The sequence below is a fragment of the Pistacia vera genome, unplaced genomic scaffold, assembly GCF_008641045.1.
Source record: "Pistacia vera cultivar Batoury unplaced genomic scaffold, PisVer_v2 Contig347, whole genome shotgun sequence".
Classification (NCBI taxonomy): domain Eukaryota; kingdom Viridiplantae; phylum Streptophyta; class Magnoliopsida; order Sapindales; family Anacardiaceae; genus Pistacia; species Pistacia vera.
Window position 1 is genome coordinate 2294268 of NW_022196165.1, and position 24933 is coordinate 2319200.

Here is a 24933-nt window from a genome sequence, read left to right on the forward strand (position 1 = left end):
ATAATTGGAATATCACATGCAACACTCAGCCTTCCATTTTAGTGAAGGCTAGGTGGCCTAAACGTGTTTCTATTAACTATTATACTTTTATCTCTGAGTTATCAGTTCGTTTTTACATGAGTCCCACTCCTTCTTTAACGCCACGACTCAGTGTAGAATTATCGAGTTTGTATTAGTTATGAATAGAGAGAGTTTTCCAGGAAGATAAAGCAGTAGAAATAATATAATTAAATTAAAAGAGTATAATGTAATGTGTAATGTTAAAAGAGCAGTTGATGATTAGTTCTCAGCCAAATGGAGGAATCCAAGGATTTAAAATTTAATAAAATAGTTGAATTATCAATGGTCTGGACAGCTAGCAATGCGAAGCTGCATTAATCAAAAGCACAAATTGAATTAGTCCTCATTGACAGCTCCCCTATAACGACTACTCCTATTATATAAACTCACTCTCCATGCATCTCTAACTCATCCAGAAAACCCCTTCCTCACCATTCTTTCCCAACATTCATCCCTGAATCCCACCCACATTGGCCAGAATTGGTCATCTCCCCGGGAAAGCCATGGCAATTCCGGGTCAGAAATCGGCCCCGGGTCGATTTTGGCCCCATTGTGGTCGCATTGGCCATGTTACTTGTTTCGAGTAAGTAGGTCAAGTTTATTTGGTGATGCTTCCTTACTATTCACCCCCTCCCCAATCTCATCCTTATGAGTATAAATCTCCCCCACCACCTTCTCTTCTCCTCCTCCGCCTTGATGATAAATCTCCACCACCTCTGAGAAGTCTCCTCCTCCACCTTACTACTACAAGTCTCCACCACCACCAGAGAAATCTCCCCCTCCACCTACTACTACAAGTTTCCCACCACCAGAGAAATCTCCTCCACCTTACTTCACATTCTCCACCACCACCAGAGAAATCTCCCCCACCTTCTACTACAAGTCTCCACCACCACCGAGAAATCTCCTCCTCAACCTTACTACTACAAGTCTCCACACCACCAGAGAAATCTCCCCCTCCTCCTTACTACTACAATCTCCACCACCACCAGAGAAATCTCCCCTCCTCCTTACTACTACAAGTCTGCACCACCACCAGAGAAATCTCCTCCTCCTTCTACTACAAGTCTCCACCACCACCAGAGAAGTCCTCCTCCCCTCCCTCTACTACTACAAGTCTCCACCACCACCATAAAATCTCCCCTCCTCCTTACTACTACAAGTCTCCACCACCACCAGAGAAATCTCCTCCTCACCTTACTACTACAAGTCTCCACCACCACAAGAAATCTCCCTCCTCCTCTTACTACTACAAGTCTCCACCACCACCAGAGAAATCTCCCCTCCTCCTTACTACTACACTCTCCACCACCACCAGAGAAATCTCCCTCCTCCTTACTACTACCAGCCCATCTTCCCCACCACCAGAGAAGTCTCCTCCTCCGCCTACTACTACAAGTCTCCACCACCACCAGAGAAATCTCCCCCTCCTCCTTACTACTACAAGTCTCCCCCACCAAAGAAATCTTCCCCCTCCTTACTACTACAGTCTCCACCACCACCAGAGAAATCTCCTCCTCCTTACTACTACAAGTCTCCCCACCACCAGAGAAATCTCCCCCTCCTCCTTACTACTACAAGTCTCCACCACCACAGAGAATCTCCTCCTCCACCTTACTACTACAAGTCTCCCACCACCACCGAAAAATATCCTCCACCACCATACTACTACAAGTCCCCCCACCACCCTCACCTTCTCCTCCACCTCCGTACTACTACAACTCTCCTCCCACCACCTAAGAAATATCCTCCACCTCCCTACTACTAACAATCTCCACCCACCACCAGTGCATTCCCAACCACCACCATACTACTACAAATCTCCTCCACCACCTACACATTATGTTTCACCACCATACTACTATAAGTCTCCGCCGCCACCTGTCCCAACCCTCACCCTCACCCCCATCCCCTGAATTTGTTTTCAAGGTAGTTGGAAAGGTTTACTGCTACAGATGTTATGACTGGAAGTACCCGAGAAGTCACACGACAAGAAGCATCTAAAAGGTAAAATTTTTCCCAATTCTCATCGTTTAGTAAATAGTCCATATGAAACGTTTTTTTTTTTTTCCTTAAAAAGAATTTTAATTTAACTTGGTTTAGTTTCTACGATTTTTACCATAAATACTGTAGTTGTATAGATAATAAGGAAGTTCTAAATTGGGCAACCATAGTGATTTGAAAGTGAAAGAACACACTCGCAAAAATTTTAGGTAATATAATAAAATCCTATTTCCTATGTTTTTTATTAAATCATATAATTTACTCTAAATATGGTATCATTTCTGAACAATAAGTTATAAAATATAGTATATTATTCAAATAATGTTATCATCATTTGTTCTTACGTTGTATGGCACTTCTGAAAGACAAAGGAAGCTGCCAATTAGCTGTACATAACAGAGACAGTTTGAAAACTAATGGTTAATTGGCGATTTGGCCCCAAATATTAATTAATTAAACCATCAATTGATTTGATTAACCCACTAAGACCGACAAAAATTTAATCAGTTATAGTAGTAGGTAGAGTTTAGGAATATATTAAATTTTAGTTTGACCGGCAACAATTATGCTTACATTATTCTTATTGTCACATTTGGAAACAGGAGCTGTTGTTGAGGTGACTTGCGAGGCCGGTAAAGAAGATTAAGGCATACGGAAAGACAAAGATCAATGGAAAATACAGCATCACTGTTGAAGGATTTGATTATGGAAAATATGGAGGAAAAGCCTGCAAGGCCAAGCTCCACAAGGCTCCCAAGGATTCTCCATGCAACATTGCCACTGATCTTCATTGGGGTAACAAGGTGCTGAGCTTAAAGTGAAGTCCAAGACTGAGTATGAAGTTGTGCTTCAAGCTAAGGCATTTGCTTATGCTCCTAAGACTCCTTATGAGGATGTGAGAAGCCCAGCCCGAACCAACTCCTGCTCCTTCCTACTACAGTCCTCCTCCCCACCACCGACTTCGTTTACAAGTCCCCGCCACCTCCGTGTACTACTATAATCTCCGCCGCCACCGGTTTTTCTCCCCATACTACAAATCTCCACCGTACACACAAGTCTCCTCCCCACCACCAGTTTATTCTCCACCATACTACCATAAATCTCCACCGTACTACTACAAGTCTCCCCACCACCGCCAGTTTATTCTCCACCATACTACCATAAATCTCCACCGTACTACTACAGTCTCCCCCACCACCGCCACGCAGTTTATTCTCCACCATACCACTACAAGTCTCCACCACCACACCAGTTTACTCTCCACCCTACTACCTAAGTCTCCACCATACTACTACAAGTCTCCACCCACCACCACACCAGTTTATTCTCCACCGTACTACTACAAGTCTCCACCACCCCCGTTTACTCACCACCATACTATCATAATCCCCACCATACTACTACAAGTCCACCTCCACCGGTGTACTCCCCACCATACTACCACAATCTCCCGCCGTACTACTCAAGTCCCCACCACCCCCAGTTTACTCTCCCACCATACTATCATAAATCCCCACATACTCCTACAAGTCACCACCTCCACGGTGTACTCCCCACCATACTACCACAAATCTCCACCATACTACTACAAGTCTCCACCACCACCGGTCTATTCCCCGCCACCAACCATACAACCGATTACTACAAATCCCCACCGCCACCATCGCCATCTCCTCCACCTCCCTACTACTACAAATCCCCTCCACCACCATCGCTGTCTCCTCCAAAACCTTACTACTACAAATCCCCACCACCTCCCTACTACTACAAATCCCCTCCACCACCGGTACATTCCTCACCACCTCCCTACTACTACAAATCCCCTCCACCACCGGTACATTCCCCACCACCTACCGACTACTACAAATCCCCACCCCCACCGGTACATTCCCCGCCACCTTCTTACTACTACAAATCTCCACCCCCACCATCGCCATCTCCTCCACCTCCCTATTACTACAAATACCCACCACCTCCAGTACATTCTCCACCACCTCCTTATTACTACAAATCCCCACCACCACCATCCCCATCTCCTCTACCACCATACTACTACCACTCTCCACCACCACCCGTGAAATCACCTCCAACCCCAGTCTACATTTATGCATCTCCACCACCGCCAACTCACTACTAGTTTCTAAAAGCTTTGCCAGCATTCAGGATTCATGTAAGAATTCATTGAATTTCTGTTCAAAGTTATAATTTATTTAGTTTTATAACAAATAGCTATTTAACTTTAAATTAATCTAATTTTTATTTGTTTAATTTTCAGGTTTTAGTTTCAGCAATGAAATAAAAGAAGGCTCCAGGAGCAGAAGATATGATCATCAAGCTTCCGGTCCAAGGCAATTCAATAAGAGTCTGAAAATTGCATTTGATAGGTTCAATTTTGATCATACAGACCAGATTGTTTCCAGTTCTCTAGTGGCCATTTTACACATGCTCATATTGTATTATTCAAGTGGATTGCCTTCAAATGGTATCCTCAAGAAAAACAGGATCAGGAAGTGAATGTTTATAGGATTTGGAAGTGATTGTATTAGTTTGGCTTTATAAGTTTTTGGTTGGTTTTTCCTTCTAATTTATTATTGTTGTATAGGGTTACATCCTTGTATGATTATTCCAGTTATCGTGCGGATCTGTTTCTTGGGCCTTCTAGTGATTTGTGCACTCAGATTGTTAGTAATAAAGGAAGACATTTCTGTCACACTCTTAATTTCATGTGTTTCATCTTCATCATTTGGTGCAGCAAACCATTTCACTTTATTTATTTATTTTGGTTTTTCACTTTCCACTTTTTTTCTTTACATCCATTAATTCTTTCTTTCTCTCCTGCATTAAAACCCTAATACTGAAGAAAAGAAAGAAAAAAAAGAAAGAAGTGAAAATCATTGTGAGAAATGATAACTCATTATTTAAAGCCAGCAACATTGCTCACATTTATTTATTACTACAACTTTTTGGCCAAATACATGTAGATAGAGAATTGAATTATAATGGTTCGGTAGATAGAGAAAAAAAATACATGTAGTTTTAATTTACTCAATAAATTACAGACAAATGATATGGTTTTGAACTAAAACCAAATAAAACGTTTTCATCTCCTCAAAACGCCATTACAGGACGTTGCAGCTATAACTACTCTAAATCTAAGCTACATATGGTTAATTAATATACCAAACAATGCAGATATTGAACACATTCAGTGATTTGACTAAAATTATTGACAAAAACATTTATTTCTGTGCACAACTAATTGCAGTCAAATATTGCTGGAGTCTTTATCATTTTGCTTTCAGTATTTGGAATTCCTGAGCTTCCATTCCATGAAGCAGGTGAAGTTACAGCTGGGAAGTCCTTATCATCATCAACTGCTACTCATCACAAATTGCCAAGTCAAAAGTTCATTGTGAAAAAAAATACTTTGTGATAATGTTGTTTGTTTTTTCTTCTGTCTCTTTTAAGTCTTATTTTGCTTTTTGAATGTTTTTCTTCAAGTGGCCAGTTTGTTGACTTTAAATGGTCCAATATATATATATATATATATTGCTTCTCATTTCTTCGTTTGTGTTGATGATTGATTTTGACATCAGCGTGCAAGTATAAAGTGTTAAATTGACTTAGAAATTACATGTAAATTATTTATGAAAAAGTAAATAAATAGAAGATAATTTGTAAAGTGGTTTGGATGTTCAAAGCGAATCTTACGTCCACTGTTTTTTAATATATATATGAGAGATTACAATCATTCTGCGTATAGCGAGCTGAGATATAATTAGGGTATAGCTTTTTTCTTTTTCTATCGAAATCCTCAAAATGAGAGGGGAAGTCCTCTATTTATAGTCGAGGGATTCAAGGTAATGATCACAAGTTTGCAAGTGGGTAGGAATCGTACAATTCTTACCTTGCTTCCCATTGATTGATTACATAAAAGATATCCTTAAATCGCGTGGGGCTTAGACAAGTGTGCGACTCTTATTCACTCACAGACAGAACCTAAATCTGCTAAGTTTATGACAACTATATTCTTTTTGTCTCGGCCAACATGGCAGCTCCTGGACGGCATGAAGTCTTTCTGAACTCTGAGTGGTGGTGCTGACATCAGTATGTATTTTTAACACAACAATTTGTATAGAAGAAGAGTTTGCTATTGCCATTGGCCCACTTGTCATATATTACACCAAGAATTTCAAGTCACTACAAATAAAACCACATCCTCTATAAGATAATATATATAAGTATGTATAGGTATAGATAGGATTTTAGTTTAAGCTAGAGTTTTAGGAACTATCAAAATTTCTTTTATATTAATTATTAAAAGGCTATTATTATTTTGGGGACACTTACTTTAAAAATTAAAACGAATGAAACAAGTTTTATTTGTATCATTAAACATATATCTTTAATCACTCAAACATGTCACTTTTTAAAATATGTCTCTAAAACAGTGTCTGTTTATTGATAAAAAATGTAAAAAAAGGATAAAAAGAATATTCTTCTATTGATAATATATGTTTGTTGATGATAAAATTATCTATTTATTTATACGAATGAAACTTGTATTTTTATTTTTATTTTTAGTTATTAAAATAAGTGTCTTCCAATTGATAATCACCTAATTATTAACAATAATACTAGATGTACAAACAAATCTTATAAAGATTTGTGTACAAACTGATGTTGCATAAAATAAATGGAAGAGTGAATATAAAAAGTCAAACTTATCATATTCATTCTTCTATTTATTTTGTGCCACATCAGTTTGTATACAAATCTTTGTAAGACTTGTTTGTACATGTAGCATTACTCAATTATTAAACCCCTGAGATATGTTGTTTTGATAATAATAGTAAGTTTTTAATACTTATAGAGCTATGATTTTTGAAGGTTTCCAACAACATTAAATACATTTCAAATTAAATGATCACATAAGGGTATAAGAAAATTATTTATTTAAACAATGCTGTATTAAAATTTTATTTTGTAAGTGGGATTTTTATTGAAATAAGTGAGAAAATAAATCTTAATTAAAGACTTGAGTGTCAACTGTACATCACATAAGTTGTTTGACAGGTAGATGGTACTCGTGTTACATCATATCACATAAATATATAATTTATTCAATTCAGTCACTTATGTCATTCGCAAGATGTAGAATAATTAGGTCATATTTAGCAAGATGTAGTATACCGTATAAAACATTTTGCATAGTACTAATTAAATTATCCTGTACATGTATTTTGCCATTGCGTTATAATTATAATTTTGAAACAATCTAATTGAGCAGATCAAAGTCCAGTTTATTTCCTGCTCTTATGTAGGTTTTTATGTAGATTTTCTTACTGAATGTTTCCATAAAAAAGTAATTATGATTAAACATTAAAATTGTTATTTCCGACAAGGGTGAACTACACCATTGATGTCCAAATTTGAAATGTTATGACAAAAGCATGGCCCAACTCAAATTCGGGCCAGACCCAAGCCTGGCCTTACAAAATGCCCATGGGGTCGATCCAAACACAGGTTTTATTACAAAAGCTTAGGAGATGGACTTATAATTCCAATAAGGGTAGTGATTTTTAACCACCACTTATTTTATCATTGAACCCAATATTTAATTTTAAAAGGGTTAAAAATGTAATCTCATTTTTATATAAATTACTTTTAAGGTGTTATGAACCCATTTTCATGTAGGAAGGTTTATCAATTTTTTAGAGCTTTTTCTTTATTTTTTTTAGTTTTTCAATTAGAATAACTTAAATTGTGTTTTGGGAAGAAAAAAAGATATTACGAAGAAATAAGATGAGTAAAAGTTACAAAGTGTATATGTTTTAAACAAAAAATTAAAGGGAGATGCTATTGGTCCTCTACTATTTATCTTAGAATACTACTACACTTACAAAGAATATATACGAAATCTTTACGTGCTAATATTCTTGTATTGTCATGCCATTCACTATCATTAATGTACATTAATTAATTTGATTTTTTATATCAATTCATCCAATCATATTTTGATATATCAATTTTAATGTAAGACTTTGTATAGATTCTTAATAAAGTGTAGTATTATTCTTTACATTATCAAACCCCTTTTATAATCTTTTTTTCTATTTCCAATTTTATCCTTCTTAGAAATTAGTAATAGGGAAAATTAAAAATAAAAATTACATCTAAGATATATAATTAGTACAAAAACTCTAATTTTTATTCTACATTATAAAACTTTATTTTAAATTAATTTTTTTTAATGCAACTTTATCAATTTTGGTTTAACTTGCTTTCTTTCTTTTTTTCTTTTTTTATTGCTAGAACAAAATAAATATGTTCATTCACCCGATGATAGTATTTGTCGATGAATAACTTAAAATCGTTTTGTGTGACTTAGTATGTTAAATTTTTTCAAAACCACTTATAGTTTTGAATGAAAAATATTTGATAGTTGTATCTCATTTAATACCATAACAAGATTTTATAAAACAAAAAATAAGTTATTGTTATTTAAATCCATTAAAAAAAATAAAGATTAATAAAGTATGAGATAGTTACTTGAAATTTTAATAAAAAAGGATTGCTTGGAAACATAGGGGGTTTATTTAGATATTTTAATACTTTTAAAAATTATAATTGAGTTTTTTTAGACATGAGATTAAACAAGATAAAATATAGGGGACAAATAGCATCACTCAAATTAAATTGGAGGGTATTTTTATGAAATTTATGGGTCCTATCAAAATAAGAGTTAAATTAAAACTTAAGAACGAAGAGAGACCCAATGGTTAATAGAAGGCCAAAATGAAGCAAGCCCAAGGGCCAAGTTGTGGCTAAGGAATTAGAGCCTAGTTGGGGGGTGCGAGACTCCGAAATGAAATGATGGTCTCAGCAGGCCATCAAAATGGTATTACTAATGTGGTTTACTAAGCAAAACTGACGTCAGAAATGAGGAAACCACTTAGGGGGACAAAATTCAAAGGAGAGGTTGTACAACAACTTACAAGCCGCCTTACAACCACTTTGTACGCACATACATCACATGGTCGCCTCCTAGACCGCAGGGCTGTCACCTAGCAGCCACATAAGCCGCATGACAACCGACTAGTACCCACCACACGAAGGTTGAATGCAAACAAAGCGACATATAGCAAGTCCTAAACAAGGTATAAATTAAGAGTGGAGTTACATATACAAATTACGTATACAAAACTCTTATATACCAATTACTGTATCACAAATATTTTATTGCCACATCATTCATAAATATTAATTAGCATTTATTATGTTGATTTTGTATACAAATTTATCAATTCACTTTAAAGTACATCAATTTGTCCCCAAAAAATTGTATAATAAGTTTGTAAACCTATTATTATATATAAATTAATGCAACGAGGGAGAGAGAGACTGTAATGAATTCTTTTTTGTAATTTTGAAACTCTACTCTTGATGTCTTATGCCATGGATTAGTAAATTTAATGTGCTTAGAATTATTCTTCAAAGGTTATATGCTTGTGAATTTATTAATAAATAATGAGAGAGAACATTTTTTATATTTAGATATTTTAGAGAGGTTAGGACTAGAAAATATTATGTGAGGTGCGTTTGTTTAGATATTTGGAGTAGTATTTTTGAAATATTATTGTTAGGTAGAGTTGAGTGGTTATTACAAGGTAGGATTTGAAAATTAAAAGTAGTTGAATAATTTGGAGTAGTATTTTGAGAATAGGGAAACAAATGTGTATTTTTATTTGGAATACGAATAGAATATTTAAACAAACGCACTCATAATTGCTTAAAAGGAATTAAGGATGAAGATAGGTTAGGTCTCGAATGGGTATACATAGTGTCACAACCTTATTACATAACATCGAGACAAGAGCCGCAAGTGTGGAGAGTGTAAGAGGTTAAAACATTTCGAGAACCATTCACGTGGGGTCTAACAGTTGAGGTATCAAGTATGTTTCCTTCTAGCACATTGAAAATGCTTCATAAGACTCTTTAGGAAGGAGGTGCTTTATAAAAGGGAGTGTAGGAGCTGTAAGGAGTTGTTTCCTCATAGTCGACGATGAAGAAGGGATTAGGTCTACCCCTGCACAAATTGGTCGAGAGCTGGAGCCGCTTCCCTAATGAGTCCATGGCAAGACGAAACTGGTAGACTTCAAGTTGGTGAATGGCGTACGTGTAAGCTTACTCTAATGTAGAAAATATATTATTAGAATTCTTTAGGAAAAAAAATTATATTATTTCCTTATGTTTACACTTTTCTATTCCTAAATTCATAATTTAATTTAGTAGTTCTAATCAAATTAGATTTCTTGTTTTAGATGTTTTCCATATTAAAATAAGATTTGTTTTAATTTTAGGTTTATTGCTTTCCTAACTAGTTATGGTTAATTCTAGTATAAATAAAGGTTTTTGTAGCATTTTTGGTAGAAACTTAATAGCTTTTTGTGGTTATTTCAATTAATCCAATATCCGAATCTTGATACAATTCAGTGGTGGTTATCGTATCGGTTTCCTACATTCAGTCATCTCTTGATTGTTTCGGCATCATTTGGTATTAAAGTTTCAGGTTTGTTATCGATGGTTGAACAATATTGTGGTCGAGGTCGGTGAGGTCGCAGCAGGGGTCGTGGAGTGGCTCCTAGGAGAGACGCTGTTGATTATCAACATGACCACCGAGATGTAGAGATCGACAATTTGAGGAGGCAACTTCAAGATCTACAATGGCAGCTTGCGCAATTCGAGATCCCAACGGACGAAGAGGAGTTTGAGAATATTGTTGATGATGAAATTGTGGTTAGCGACAATGATTACTTCAATGATTATTTTGATGATCATGATTGTTGTGTGTGATTTTTCCTTCAAGCTCGGGGAATTGTGAGGTTATCGCTAGATCCAGAACCAGTTCGACTCAACCGATTGTCCACCTAGCATAAGCTCTTCGAGTTGTAGCTCAACCTAGCATAAGCTAGTCGCGACCAATCCTTATACTTGTTCAACCAATTCATAGATAACTTCAGATCTTGGGTATCTTGGAAATGATTAGATCGACAACAATCTTTGCGCAATCATAGAGCTCAATCGCGAGAATATCAAAGTTGCATTTCAAACTTAATTGTAATCCCTTTATTTTCGCTCTTTCGTTTGTACAAAATCTGTATATAAACCCCCTCCAACGATGAGAAAGGGGTTAGCAAATTATTCTAGGATTGTCATTATAAGCTCTCACAGCAAATACAAAAATAGTAGATGTAGGCTCAAGATTATAACTCGTCAAACCACTTTAAAAACTTTCTTGTCATTTACTTTACTGCATTTTTCGTTTATTCATTGCTGGTTACCTGTAATCACGCACACATCAGTTCCGATTCTGTCAAGGACTCAAGGTTGATTGAATCGCTCTAGATGGTGTATTCTTGCATCAACATTTTGATGCTAGAAGGAGGGCCTCCATCAAAATCTCAGAATTTTTGACAAATAACCCTAGTGATCTAATCACTCAAGGCCCAAAATGATGGGTACAAGATCGAAAACCACCACTGAAAACCACGACAATGTGGAAACCACCCACTAAGAGGTGCAACAAGACGCTGCTGGGCATCGACCACTAATGCCGCCAGGTCAACAGGTCGTGAATAACCAAAGGGTAGGGACGTTGAATCCAAAGAATGGCCAATTGGCGGAGATGATCACAACAATGGTTGCACAAGCGATGCAACAGAACGTGGTTGAGTTAAGAAATCAACAACCAACCACCCAGGACCTTGACCAGCCATGCTTCATAGATATCAGCCTGACATGTCAGAATTCAGTCGGCGATCATTCTGGTTCATTGGCATGAGGGGTAACTGACATTTCTCACGTCACAAAGTCCATTCCGCTCACGAACATGAGTCTCTCAAGCAAACAAACCTTGGGAGGCGACCAAGAAAATAGCCAATGAGGGAAAATGAAGGTAATGGTCGCCTACGAGACACTCAACTTGCCTAGCGGTATCCCTTGCATCAGCGTGCCAGTTTTAACCCATGCCCAAGTAGACTCAAACCTCGCAAGCTCGCGAGGTGAGTCATGTGCACCAATCTGGCCATGATCGACATTTCGGTTATAACCAACATCACGAGCAACGCACTGACGAACATTATAGCACCTACCAGCCCAACCATCATGACTCAACCTCGTGCATCAATGCGTATAATGGAAGGGGCTCACAAGCAACATATTTGCAAACTCACTTGCTTGAGGTAAGGCTGAACAGAGCTAGCCAAGGCAATCTTCACAATGAAGACTTAGATCAGGTACAAAAAATGCTCGATGATCTAAGAGCCCGCTAGAACAATGCAGCAGAAGAAATAGTGAGCTCTCCCTTTACAGAGGAAGTTCCTAGGCCCCGTTTCCCTAGGGATTTAGGGAGTTAGAAAGTAAGTTCGTTGGGAAATGAGATCTCAAAGACCACCTCGACACTTTCAACGACTTGACGAAGTTGCATCAGGTTTGTGACTTGGCAAAGTGTCACTGCTTTGTGGTCACACTGGTAGGGGATGCCAAAAGGTGGTATAAAAGACTCAAGACGAACTCCATTAGTTTTTGGCAACAATTTTCCTCACTGTACTTGCAACAATTCCAGGCGAGGAGACAATTCGCAATGCCGCTTAGCTACTTGAGCAACATTCGTTGGGAGAGAGATGAAACGCTGACCTCATATCTGACGAGATTCCAGAATAAACAAGCAAAGGTTGTGGATGCACCTGAAGAATCAATCCAAACTTTGCTAATTATGGGCATCAGGCCACAAATGGAGTTGTGGAAAGAGCTCCAAAGCAAAGATTATGTGAGCCTGACAAATTTTTACCAGATGGCAGCTAAGCATCAACGAGTAGACGAAAAATCGCGGGGAAAGGCAGCCTTTCCTGCGATATGTAGAATACACCCCCTCTCACACAAGACATAGCTCAAATATATGAAATCTCTCATGAGGCTAAGAGACTGCTTGCTCCAGAAAGAATAAGGGGGCTCCGGGCATAAGAGATAAAAAAAAGTATTGTCGATACCACCAGGACATTGGGTACAACACCAATAAGTGTCGGGCTTTAAAGAACGCCATCAAGGATCTGATTTAGAGGGGCTACTTAAAAGAATTTGTTAAGAAGGCATCAGCTTGCGAAAGTACTGGTGAGAAGAATAACCTGATCTAACAAGCCCCGACCAACACCAACAATGAAGTCTTGGTAGGCATGATCTACGGGGGTCCCAACATTGCAAGGTGTTAGGAAACGACCCGATTGCGCAGCGGAAAACAAAAATTTTACAACTACGGATCGTTCCTTAGAACCCAAAATCAGGGCATAGATTTTACAGTTTATGCATAATATGAATCTGCAGAAAAATGAATCCAAAGGTTTAGATTTATACCCACGTTTGGAGGCTCCACCAATGTTGTCTCTGAATGTGTTTGCTACCGATCCAAGTGTAGGATCGAACCAAGAAGTCCACACGAAGACAACCACCAAGAACCAAGGAGGGATTTGCTAGATCCTCCTTGGCCTTTATTCTATTTATTTTCCGAAATGAAACTTGTATTTTTATTTTTATTTTTAGTTATTAAATAATGTCTTCCAATTGATAATCACCTAATTATTAACAATAATACTAGATGTACAACAAAATCTTATAAGATTTGTGTAAACATGTTGCATAAAAAAATGGAAGAGTGAATAAAAAAGTCAAACTTATCATATTCATTCTTCTATTTTTTGTGCCACATCAGTTTTATACAAATCTTTGTAAGACTTGTTTGTCATGTAGCATTACTAATATTATAAACCCCTGAGATTGTTGTTTTGATAATAGTAGTTTTTAATACTTATAGAGCTATGATTTTTGAGGTTTCCCACAACATTAAATACATTTCAAATAAATGATCACATAAGGGTATAAGAAAATTATATTAAACAATGCTGTATAAAATTTTATTTTGTAAGTGGGATTTTATTGAAATAAGTGAGAAAATAAATCTTAATTAAAGACTGAGTTTCAACTGTACATCACATAATGTGTTTGACAGGTGATGTACTCGTGTTACATCATATCACATAAATATATAATTATTCAATTCAGTCACTTATGTCATTCGCAAGATGTAAATAATTAGGTCATATTTAGCAAGGTTGTATATACCGTATAAAACATTTTGCATAGTACTAATTAAATTATCCTGTACATGTATTTTGCCATTGCGTTATAATTATAATTTTGAAACAATCTAATTGAGCAGATCAAAGTCCAGTTTTATTTCCTGCTCTTATGTAGGTTTTTATGTAGATTTTCTTACTGAATGTTTCCATAAAAAAGTAATTATGATTAAACATTAAAATTGTTATTTCCGACAAGGGTGAACTACACCATTGATGTTCCAAATTTGAAATGTTATGACAAAGCATGCCCAACTCAAATTCGGGCCGACCCAAGCCTGGCCTTACAAAATGCCCATGGGGTCGATCCAAACACAGGTTTTATTACAAAAGCTTAGGAGATGGACTTATATTCCAATAAGGGTAGTGATTTTTAACCCCACTTATTTTATCATTGAACCCAATATTTAATTTTAAAAGGGTTAAAAATGTAATCTCATTTTTATATAATTACTTTTAAGGTGTTATGAACCCATTTTCATGTAGGAAGGTTTATCAATTTTTTAGAGCTTTTTCTTTATTTTTTTTGTTTTTCAATTAAAAACTTAAATTGTGTTTTGGGAAGAAAAAAAGATATACGAAGAAATAAGATGAGTAAAAGTTACAAAGTGTATATGTTTTAAACAAAAAATTAAAGGGAGATGCTATTGGTCCTCTACTATTTATCTTAGAATACTACTACACTTACAAAGAATATATACGAAATCTTTACGTGCTAATATTCTTGTATTGTCATGCCATTCACTATCATTAATGTCATTAATTAATTTGATTTTTTATATCAATTCTCAATCATATTTTGATAATCAATTTTAATGTAAGACTTGTATAGATTCTTAAAGTGTAGTATTATTCTTTACATTATCAACACCCCTTTATAATCTTTTTTTCTATTTCCAATTTTATCCTTCTTAAAATTAGTAATAGGGAAATTAAAAATAAAAATTACACTAAGATATATAATTAGTACAAAAATCTAATTTTTATTCTACATTTAAAAACTTTATTTTAATTAATTTTTTTAATGCACTTTATCAATTTTGGTTTAACTTGCTTTCTTTCTTTTTTTCTTTTTTATTGCTAGAACAAAATAAATATGTCATTCACCCGATGATAGTATTTGTCGATGATAACTAAAATCGTTTTGTGTGACTTAGTATGTTAAATTTTTTAACTTATAGTTTTGAATGAAAAATTTGATAGTTGTACTCATTTAATACCATAACAAGATTTATAAACAAAAATAAGTTATGTTATTTAAATCCATTAAAAAAAATAAGATTAATAAATATAGATAGTTACTTGAAATTTTAATAAAAAAGGATTGCTTGGAAACATAGGGGTTTATTTAGATATTTTAATACTTTAAAAATTATAATTGAGTTTTTTTTAGACTGAGATTAAACAAGATAAATGGGGACAAATAGCATCACTCAAATTAATTGGAGGGTATTTTTATGAAATTTATGGGTCCTATCAAATAAAGTTAAATTAAAACTTAAGAACGAAAGAGACCCAATTAAAAGGCCAAATGAGCAAGCCCAGGACAAAGGGTATTTTTATGAAATTTATGGGTCCTATCAAAATAAGAGTTAAATAAAACTTAAGAACGAAGAAGACCCAATGGTTAATAAAGGCCAAAATGAAGCAAGCCCAAGGGCCAAGTTGTGGCTAAGGAATTAGAGCCTAGTTGGGGGGTGCGAGACTCCGAAATGAAATGATGGTCAGCAGGCCATCAAAATGGTATTACTATGTGGGTTTACTAAGCAAAACTGACGTCAGAATGAGGAAACCACTTAGGGGGACAAAATTCAAAGGAAGGTTGAAACAAACAACTTAGGACCGCATTACAACCACTTTGTAGGCACATACATCACATGGTCGCCCCTAACCGCATGGCAACCCATAAGCCGCATGACAAACGACTAGTACCCCACACAACGGCAAACAAGCCACATGAAGCAAGTCCTAAACAAGGTTAATTAAGATTGGAGTTACATATACAAATTACGTAACAAAACTCTTATATACCAATTACTGTATCACAATCTTTTATGCCACATCATTCATCACAATTATTACATTTTATTTGATTTTGTATACAAATTTATCAATTCACTTTAAAGTACATCAATTTGTCCCCAAAAAATTGTATAATAAGTTTGTAAACCTATTATTATTATAAAATGCAACGAGGGAAGAGAGACTGTAATGAATTCTTTTTTGTAATTTTGAAACTCTACCTTGATGTCTTATGCATGGATTATAATTTAATGTGCTTAGAATATTCTTCAAAGGTTATATGCTTGTGAATTATATAAATAATGAAGAGAACATTTTTATATTTAGATATTTTAGAGAGGTTAGGACAGAAAATATATGTGAGTGCGTTGTTTAATATTTGAGTAGTATTTTTGAAATATTATTGTTAGGTAGTTAGTTTTTATTATGGGTAAATTTGAAAATTAAAAATAGTTGAATAATTTAGATAGGATTTTGAGAATAGGGAAAACAACTATATTTTTTTGATTTGGAATGCGAATAGGATGGAAACAAACACGTATTTTAGTTATTTGGAGTAGTATTTTTGAAATATTATTGTTAATGAGTTGGAGGTTATTCAAGGTAGGATTTGAAAATTAAATAGTTGATAATTTGGAGTAGTATTTTGAGAATAGGGAAACAATGTGTATTTTATTGGAATACGAATAGAATATTTAAACACGCACTCATAATTGCTTAAAAGGAATTAAGGATGAAGATAGGTTAGGTCTCGAATGGGTAAACATAGTGTCACAACCTATTACGTCACGAGATAAGAGCTGCAAGCGTGGAGAGGTACAGGTTAAAACATTTCGAGAACCATTCACGTGGGGTCTAACAGTTGAGGTATCAAGTATGTTTCCTTCTAGCACATTGAAATGTTCATAAGACTCTTTAGGAAGGAGGTGCTTTAAAAGGGAGTGAGGAGCTGTAAGGAGTTGTTTCCTCATAGTCGACGATGAAGAAGGGATTAGGTCTACCCTGCACAAATTGGTCGAGAGCTGGAGCCGCTTCCCTAATGAGTCCATGGCAAGACGAAACTGGTAGACTTCAAAATGGTGAATGGTACATGTAAGCTTACTCTAATGTAGAAATATTTTATTAAATCTTTAGGAAAAAAAATTATATTATTTCCTTATGTTTACACTTTTCTATTCCTAAATTCAAATTTAATTTAGTAGTTCTAATCAAATTAGATTTCTTGTTTTAGATGTTTTCCATATTAAAATAAGATTTGTTTTAATTTTAGGTTTATTGCTTTCCTAACTAGTTATGTTTAATTCTAGTATAAATAAGGTTTTTGTAGCATTTTTGGTAGAAACTTAATAGCTTTTTGTGGTTATTTCAATTAATCCAATATCCGATCTTGATACAATTCAGTGGTGGTTATCGTATCGGTTTCCTACATTCAGTCATCTCTTGATTGTTTCGGCATCATTTGGTATTAAAGTTTCAGGTTTGTTATCGATGGTTGAACAATATTGTGGTCGAGGTCGGTGAGGTCGCAGCAGGGTCGTGGATGGCTCCTAGGAGAGACGCTGTTGATTATCAACATGACCACCGAGATGAGAGATTCGACAATTTGAGGAGGCAACTTCAAGATCTACAATGGCAGCTTGCGCAATTCGAGATCCCAACGGACGAAGAGGAGTTTGAGAATATTGTTGATGATGAATTTGTGGTTAGCGACAATGATACTTCAATGATTATTTTGATGATCATGATTGTTGTGTGTGATTTTCCTTCAAGCTCGGGGAATTGTGAGGTTATCGCTAGATCCAGCACAGTTCGACTCAACCTTGTCCACCTGCATAAGCTCTTCGAGTTGTAGCTCACCTAGCAAAGCTAGTCGCGACCAATCCTTATACTTGTTCAACCAATTCATAGATAACTCATATCTTGGTATCTTGGAAATTATACCACCATACTACTACCACTCTCCACCACCACCCGTGAAATCACCTCCAACCCCAGTCTACATTTATGCATCTCCACCACCGCCAACTCACTACTAGTTTCTAAAAGCTTTGCCAGCATTCAGGATTCATGTAAGAATTCATTGAATTTCTGTTCAAAGTTATAATTTATTTAGTTTTATAACAAATAGCTATTTAACTTTAAATTAATCTAATTTTTATTTGTTTAATTTTCAGGTTTTAGTTTCAGCAATGAAATAAAAGAAGGCTCCAGGAGCAGAAGATATGATCATCAAGCTTCCGGTCCAAGGCAATTCAATAAGAGTCTGAAAATTGCATTTGATAGGTTCAATTTTGATCATACAGACCAGATTGTTTCCAGTTCTCTAGTGGCCATTTTACACATGCTCATATTGTATTATTCAAGTGGATTGCCTTCAAATGGTATCCTCAAGAAAAACAGGATCAGGAAGTGAATGTTTATAGGATTTGGAAGTGATTGTATTAGTTTGGCTTTATAAGTTTTTGGTTGGTTTTTCCTTCTAATTTATTATTGTTGTATAGGGTTACATCCTTGTATGATTATTCCAGTTATCGTGCGGATCTGTTTCTTGGGCCTTCTAGTGATTTGTGCACTCAGATTGTTAGTAATAAAGGAAGACATTTCTGTCACACTCTTAATTTCATGTGTTTCATCTTCATCATTTGGTGCAGCAAACCATTTCACTTTATTTATTTATTTTGGTTTTTCACTTTCCACTTTTTTTCTTTACATCCATTAATTCTTTCTTTCTCTCCTGCATTAAAACCCTAATACTGAAGAAAAGAAAGAAAAAAAAGAAAGAAGTGAAAATCATTGTGAGAAATGATAACTCATTATTTAAAGCCAGCAACATTGCTCACATTTATTTATTACTACAACTTTTTGGCCAAATACATGTAGATAGAGAATTGAATTATAATGGTTCGGTAGATAGAGAAAAAAAATACATGTAGTTTTAATTTACTCAATAAATTACAGACAAATGATATGGTTTTGAACTAAAACCAAATAAAACGTTTTCATCTCCTCAAAACGCCATTACAGGACGTTGCAGCTATAACTACTCTAAATCTAAGCTACATATGGTTAATTAATATACCAAACAATGCAGATATTGAACACATTCAGTGATTTGACTAAAATTATTGACAAAAACATTTATTTCTGTGCACAACTAATTGCAGTCAAATATTGCTGGAGTCTTTACCATTTTGCTTTCAGTATTTGGAATTCCTGAGCTTCCATTCCATGAAGCAGGTGAAGTTACAGCTGGGAAGTCCTTATCATCATCAACTGCTACTCACACAAATTGCCAAGTCAAAAGTTCATTGTGAAAAAAAATACTTTGTGATAATGTTGTTTGTTTTTTCTTCTGTCTCTTTTAAGTCTTATTTTTGCTTTTTGAATATTTTTCTTCAAGTGACCAGTTTGTTGACTTTAAATGGTCCCAATATGCAAATATATTGCTTCTCATTTCTTCAATTTGGGTTAATGATTGATTTTGACACCAATAACTTACAGTGCTAAACTGACTTAAAAATTACATGTAAATGATTCATGAAAAGTAAATAAATAGAAGATGATTTCATAAGTGGTTCGGGTGCTTAAAGCGAATCTTACGTTCACTGTTTTTTAATATATATGAAAGTTATAATCAGGTTGCGTATAGCGAGCTGATATACAATTAGAGTATAACTTTTTTATTTTTCAATCAGAATCCTCAAAATGAGAGGGGGAATCCTCTATTTATAGTCGAGGGATTCAAGGTAATAATCACAAGTCTGCAAGTGGGCAGGTATCGTACAATTCCTACATTTCTTCTCATTGGTTGATTACATAAGATATATCCTTAAATCGTGTGGGGCTTAAACAGGTGTGCGGCCCTTATTTACTCACAAACAGAACCTAAATCTGCTAAGTTTATAACAACTATATTCTTTCTGTCTTCGGGCGACGTGACAGCTCCTGGACGGCATGAAGCTTTCCTGAACTCTGATTAGTGGTGCTAACATGAGTATGTATTTTTGGCACAACAATTTGTATAGAAGAAGAGCTTGTTATTGCCATTGGCCCACTTGTCAAATATTACACCAAGAATGTCAAGTCACTACAAATAAAACCACTTGTCAAATATTACACCAAGAATGTCAAGTCACTACAAATAAAACCACTTGTCAAATATATATAAGTATGTATAGGTATAGATAGGATTGTAGTTTAAGCTATAGTTTTAGAAACTATCAAAATTTCTTTTGTATTAATTATTAAAAGGCTATTATTATTTGGAGGACACTTACTTTAAAAATTAAAACGAATGAAACAAGTTTTATTTGTATCATTAAATATATATCTTTAATCACTCAAACATGTCACTTTTTAAAATATGTCTCTAAAAAAAGTTAAAAAAGAATATTCTTCTATTGATAGTATACGTTTGTTGATGATAAAATTATCTATTTATTTATAAGTATGAAACTTGTATTTTTATTTTTATTTTTAGTTATTAAAATAAGTGTCTTCCAATTGATAATCACCTAATTATTAAACCCCTTAAGATATGTTGTTTTAATAATAATAGTAAGTTTTTAATAATTATAGAGCTAGGATTTTTGAAGGTTTCCAACAACATCAAATACATTTCAACAGGGCCGTCTCAAAAACATTTATGACCCTAGGCAAAAATTACTTTGGGGCCTTCTAATAATATAAGCATATGTTAAAAAAAAATATTTCAAATTTATTTTCTTGCCTTTTGAGATGCAAAATCACTAGGAGAGGTGGACGGCGATTGACAGGTTAACTGGGTCAAGTTGGTAGGGGGTTTTAGAGAGCAGATGTTGGAGAAACGATGGGTGATGAAATAAGTAATTTTCAATGTCTGGATTGGCCAGAAAAGGCTTGAGAAGTCGCAACCCAAAAGGTTTCGATGGCCGGCGATTTGACGAAGTAAACATATGAGGTATGATAGGGATTTTGGTGAAAGGGTTGAGGGGAGGAAGATGGTGGTGTCAGGGAAGGCCAACAACGTCGGGTACATGCTGAAAAGGTCGAAAATGGCTGCACGATGGAGTTGGGTTATGAGATTCGTAAAAAATCAGTCAAATCGAGGGCTATCAAGATTGGAAAAACACTTGAGAAAATGATAAAGTGATGATTCCAATCAATTTTGGTGAGAAAATTGATGGGAATCAACTCCAAAAGGCTGGTGGCGAAAGAGGGGTGGAGATAATTTATGTGAATATTGAAATTTGGGATGGAATTAGGGTTGAGTAATTTGAGACATGTAAATGACTATTTTAGTCTTTTATTGTTAAAAGAAATTTAATTTGTTAATTTAGGGGTGTAAATTAGAATATATGAACTAGAAGTACAAACTTACTATTTTATCAAACTTTGGGTGGGAATATATGTAAAAAAAGTTATAATAAATTTGGGTCTTTTAGCTTTTTTTTTTTTTTTTTTCCCTTGGTCGGGTAAAAAATCATACACTATTTTTATTTTTGTAATATATTAAAAAATTATAAAAAATTTGTGCCCTTATTTTTGGGGCCCTAGGCAGGTGCCTCACCTGCCTAGCCCTTGAGCCGGGCGTGCATTTCAAATTAAATGATCACATAAGGGTATAAGAAAATGCCCATGGGGTCGATCCAAACACAGGTTTTATTACAAAAGCTTAGAAGATGGACTTATAATTCCAATAAGGGTAGTGATTTTTAACCACCACTTATTTTATCATTGAACCCAATATTCAATTTTAAAAGGGTAAAAAATGTAATCTCATTTTTATATTAATTACTTTTAAGGTGTTATGAACCCATTTTCATGTAGGAAGGTTTATCAAATTTTTAGAGCTTTTTCTTTATTTTTTTTAGTTTTTCAATTAGAATAACTTAAAGTGTGTTTTGGGAAGAAAAAAAGATATTACGAAGAAATAAGATGAGTAAAAGTTACAAAGTGTATATGTTTTAAACAAAAAATTAAAGGGAGATGCTATTGGTCCTCTACTATTTATCTTAGAATACTACCACACTTACAAAGAATATATAAGAAGTCTTTACATGCTAATATTTGATAAGAGCTTGAATGTTTATATTTTATTAGTGATTTAATTGGTTTATTTATGGAAAAATGTGTTTAAAGTGTGGAATTTGAATTAATTCTTTCATAAATACCATTTATGGGATCACGGGTGCATTTTGAGTGTTTTCAGGCTCAAACAAGTTTTTGAAGGGAAAAGAATGATGTCGATAGGATTCACAATGCATAGGAACAAACGGCACAAGAATCAGAGTCGAAATGAGGAAGTTGTGGCACGTAGAAGATGTTACGGAAAATCTAGAAAATCATAAGTATTCCTTGATGTTTCTGTCATAACTTGAGCTATAGAAGTTAGAATTTGACGATTCTAATGGCGTTGGAAAGCTTATTCAGAGAGCTACAATGTTCGTGTTGATGACTTTATCAAATTTTGAAGATTATGGATGCCTTGGACAAAAAGAACGATCGCTGCGGCGATCATTCTTACTGTCGCGGCGATGGGTCACGAGTGTGTGTTAATTCATTACCCTAATCTGAATATGAATGAGCTAAGTTTTCTAATCTTTTTTCTAAGCACGACCAGAACCCAGGAGATATAAAAGAGAGTTTTTAAGAAATTAAAAAGGAACTTTTGGGGAAGGAAGAAGACGGCTACCAAGTTGGAGATCGGGATTCGGAGAGCTCTCGTTCACCGATTAGAGAAGTTTTTATCTTTTTCTTTCTTGAACTGATGTTGTTGAATAGAAGGATGGATTTTGTTATTTTCATTATGAACTAATTCTCTTTTCTAAGGCTACAGATGTAGCCCAATTTATGAACATGTATTGATGTTTATGTTGATTTTATATTGAGCATGAATTCTAAGTTTTATTATCGTGTGTAATGCTTTCAATTCTCAAGGGCCCGAGAGTTGAATGATATCATGGGTTGGGTTGAGATCGAGAGATGAAACCTGATTTGCCTTAGGTAATAAAACCATAGATTGAGCGGACGCTAGAGATAGGTTACCGCGATCTGTGAGGCTCTGGTAAATTCCATAGAGCTTAATGATCTCTTAGCTTCTAGATTCAACTTAGACATATCTTGGGTTGTTGCTTAAGGGTTAATTTGCTAATTGCTCGAGAGAAAGTTAGTGGAATAATAGGGGATTTGGCTTTTAGAATACGTTCGATTAGGTTAACAACAGATGTCAATGCATAGGATTAAATTGGTGCGAAATCTATGCCCTAGGTTTAGTCATATTGACCTTACATCAAAGTGTTTACAAATTCTGCATTTATTTAGTTTTTTTTTTTAGTTTGTTACTTTTTCATAATAATTATTCTTAAAATTCTGTTTATCAAATAGCAATAGAATAGACTAGTTTGGTACTTGGTAGGTAGTTCCCTTGGGATTCGACACTCGTTTACTCGAACTTTATCACTTGCACGATTTCATATACTTGCGAATAGCCTGTCAAGTTTTTGGCGTTGTTGCTGGAGAACTATTTTGTTTTACCAATATCAATACGAAATATTTAGTTGCTAATTTGATTTGTTTTATTTCTATTTACTAATTAATTTTTATTTTTGTTTGTTTTGTTTGTGGTTTTCAGCTAGAATATGGAGAGTTTACGTTCCAGAGGTCGTGGTCATCTTAATCCACTAGATTTTGAGATCGAGAGAACCGCGAAACAGTTGAGGAAAGAAAAGAGGCAAGCTATTTCTGAAAGATCAATGGCGAACACAGGAGTTGTCAATCCTAATATGCAAAATCAAGAGAATGAGAATGAGGATAATTTATGAGGAAATGCAATGGGTGGTGCAGCAGTGGTTTAGAGAGCATTGAAAGACTACTCTAGTCCTACTATTGATGGGTGTCATTCAAGCATCAGGAGACCACCCGTTCAAGCGAACAATTTTGAGATTAAGCCAGCAATTATCGGAATGATTCAACAGTCAATCCAATTCGCTGGGTTACCGAATGATGATCCCAACCTGCATATCGCAAATTTTCTGGAGTTGTGCGACACATTCAAGCATAATGGGGTATCCGGGATGCAATCAGACTAAGGCTTTTCCCATTCTCTCTACGGGATAAAGCTAAGGCCTGGTTGATTTCATTGCCATCTGGGAGCATCACGACGTGTAATGAGTTGGCTTAAGCGTTCCTCACAAAGTACTTTCCACCTGCCAAGTCGGCCAAACTGAGGAGTGAGATTACCAACTTTTACCAACAAGATTCAGAGTCATTGTATGATGCATGGGAAAGGTTTAAGGATCTCTTACGGAGGTGCCCACACCATGGTATACCAATCTGGTCACAAGTACAAACGTTCTACCAAGGATTGCTACCAACCATTCAAGCTATGATTGATGCTACAAGTGGAGGAGCCTTGAACAATAAAACGCTAGAGGAAGCATACAATCTGATCGAGGTGATGGCGAACAACAACTATATGAGGACTCCGAAAAGAAATTCAACAAGGAGATCAGCAGGAGTGCACGAAGTCGACAGTTACACTGCATTGGCTGCTTAACTTACGAACATCCAGAAGCAATTAGGTAATGTGTTGAAAATAAATGCAATTGAATCTTTTTCTCTAACATGTGACCTTTATGCAGGAAATCATGCGTCGAACAATTGTCAAGAGGGAAAC

At 35.2% G+C, this 24933-nt stretch overlaps 1 non-coding gene and 1 pseudogene across 1 annotated transcript; one reads left to right on the top strand and one right to left on the bottom strand.

Annotated features, from left to right (window-relative positions):
- The first annotated feature begins 668 nt into the window (after positions 1-668).
- On the top strand, positions 669-4635 carry LOC116139132 (annotated as a pseudogene).
- Positions 4636-24477: 19842 nt separating this feature from the next.
- LOC116139170 lies at positions 24478-24584 on the bottom strand. Its single transcript, XR_004129407.1, has one exon. It is a non-coding gene; the product is annotated as a small nucleolar RNA R71 (small nucleolar RNA).
- Positions 24585-24933: the final 349 nt, after the last annotated feature.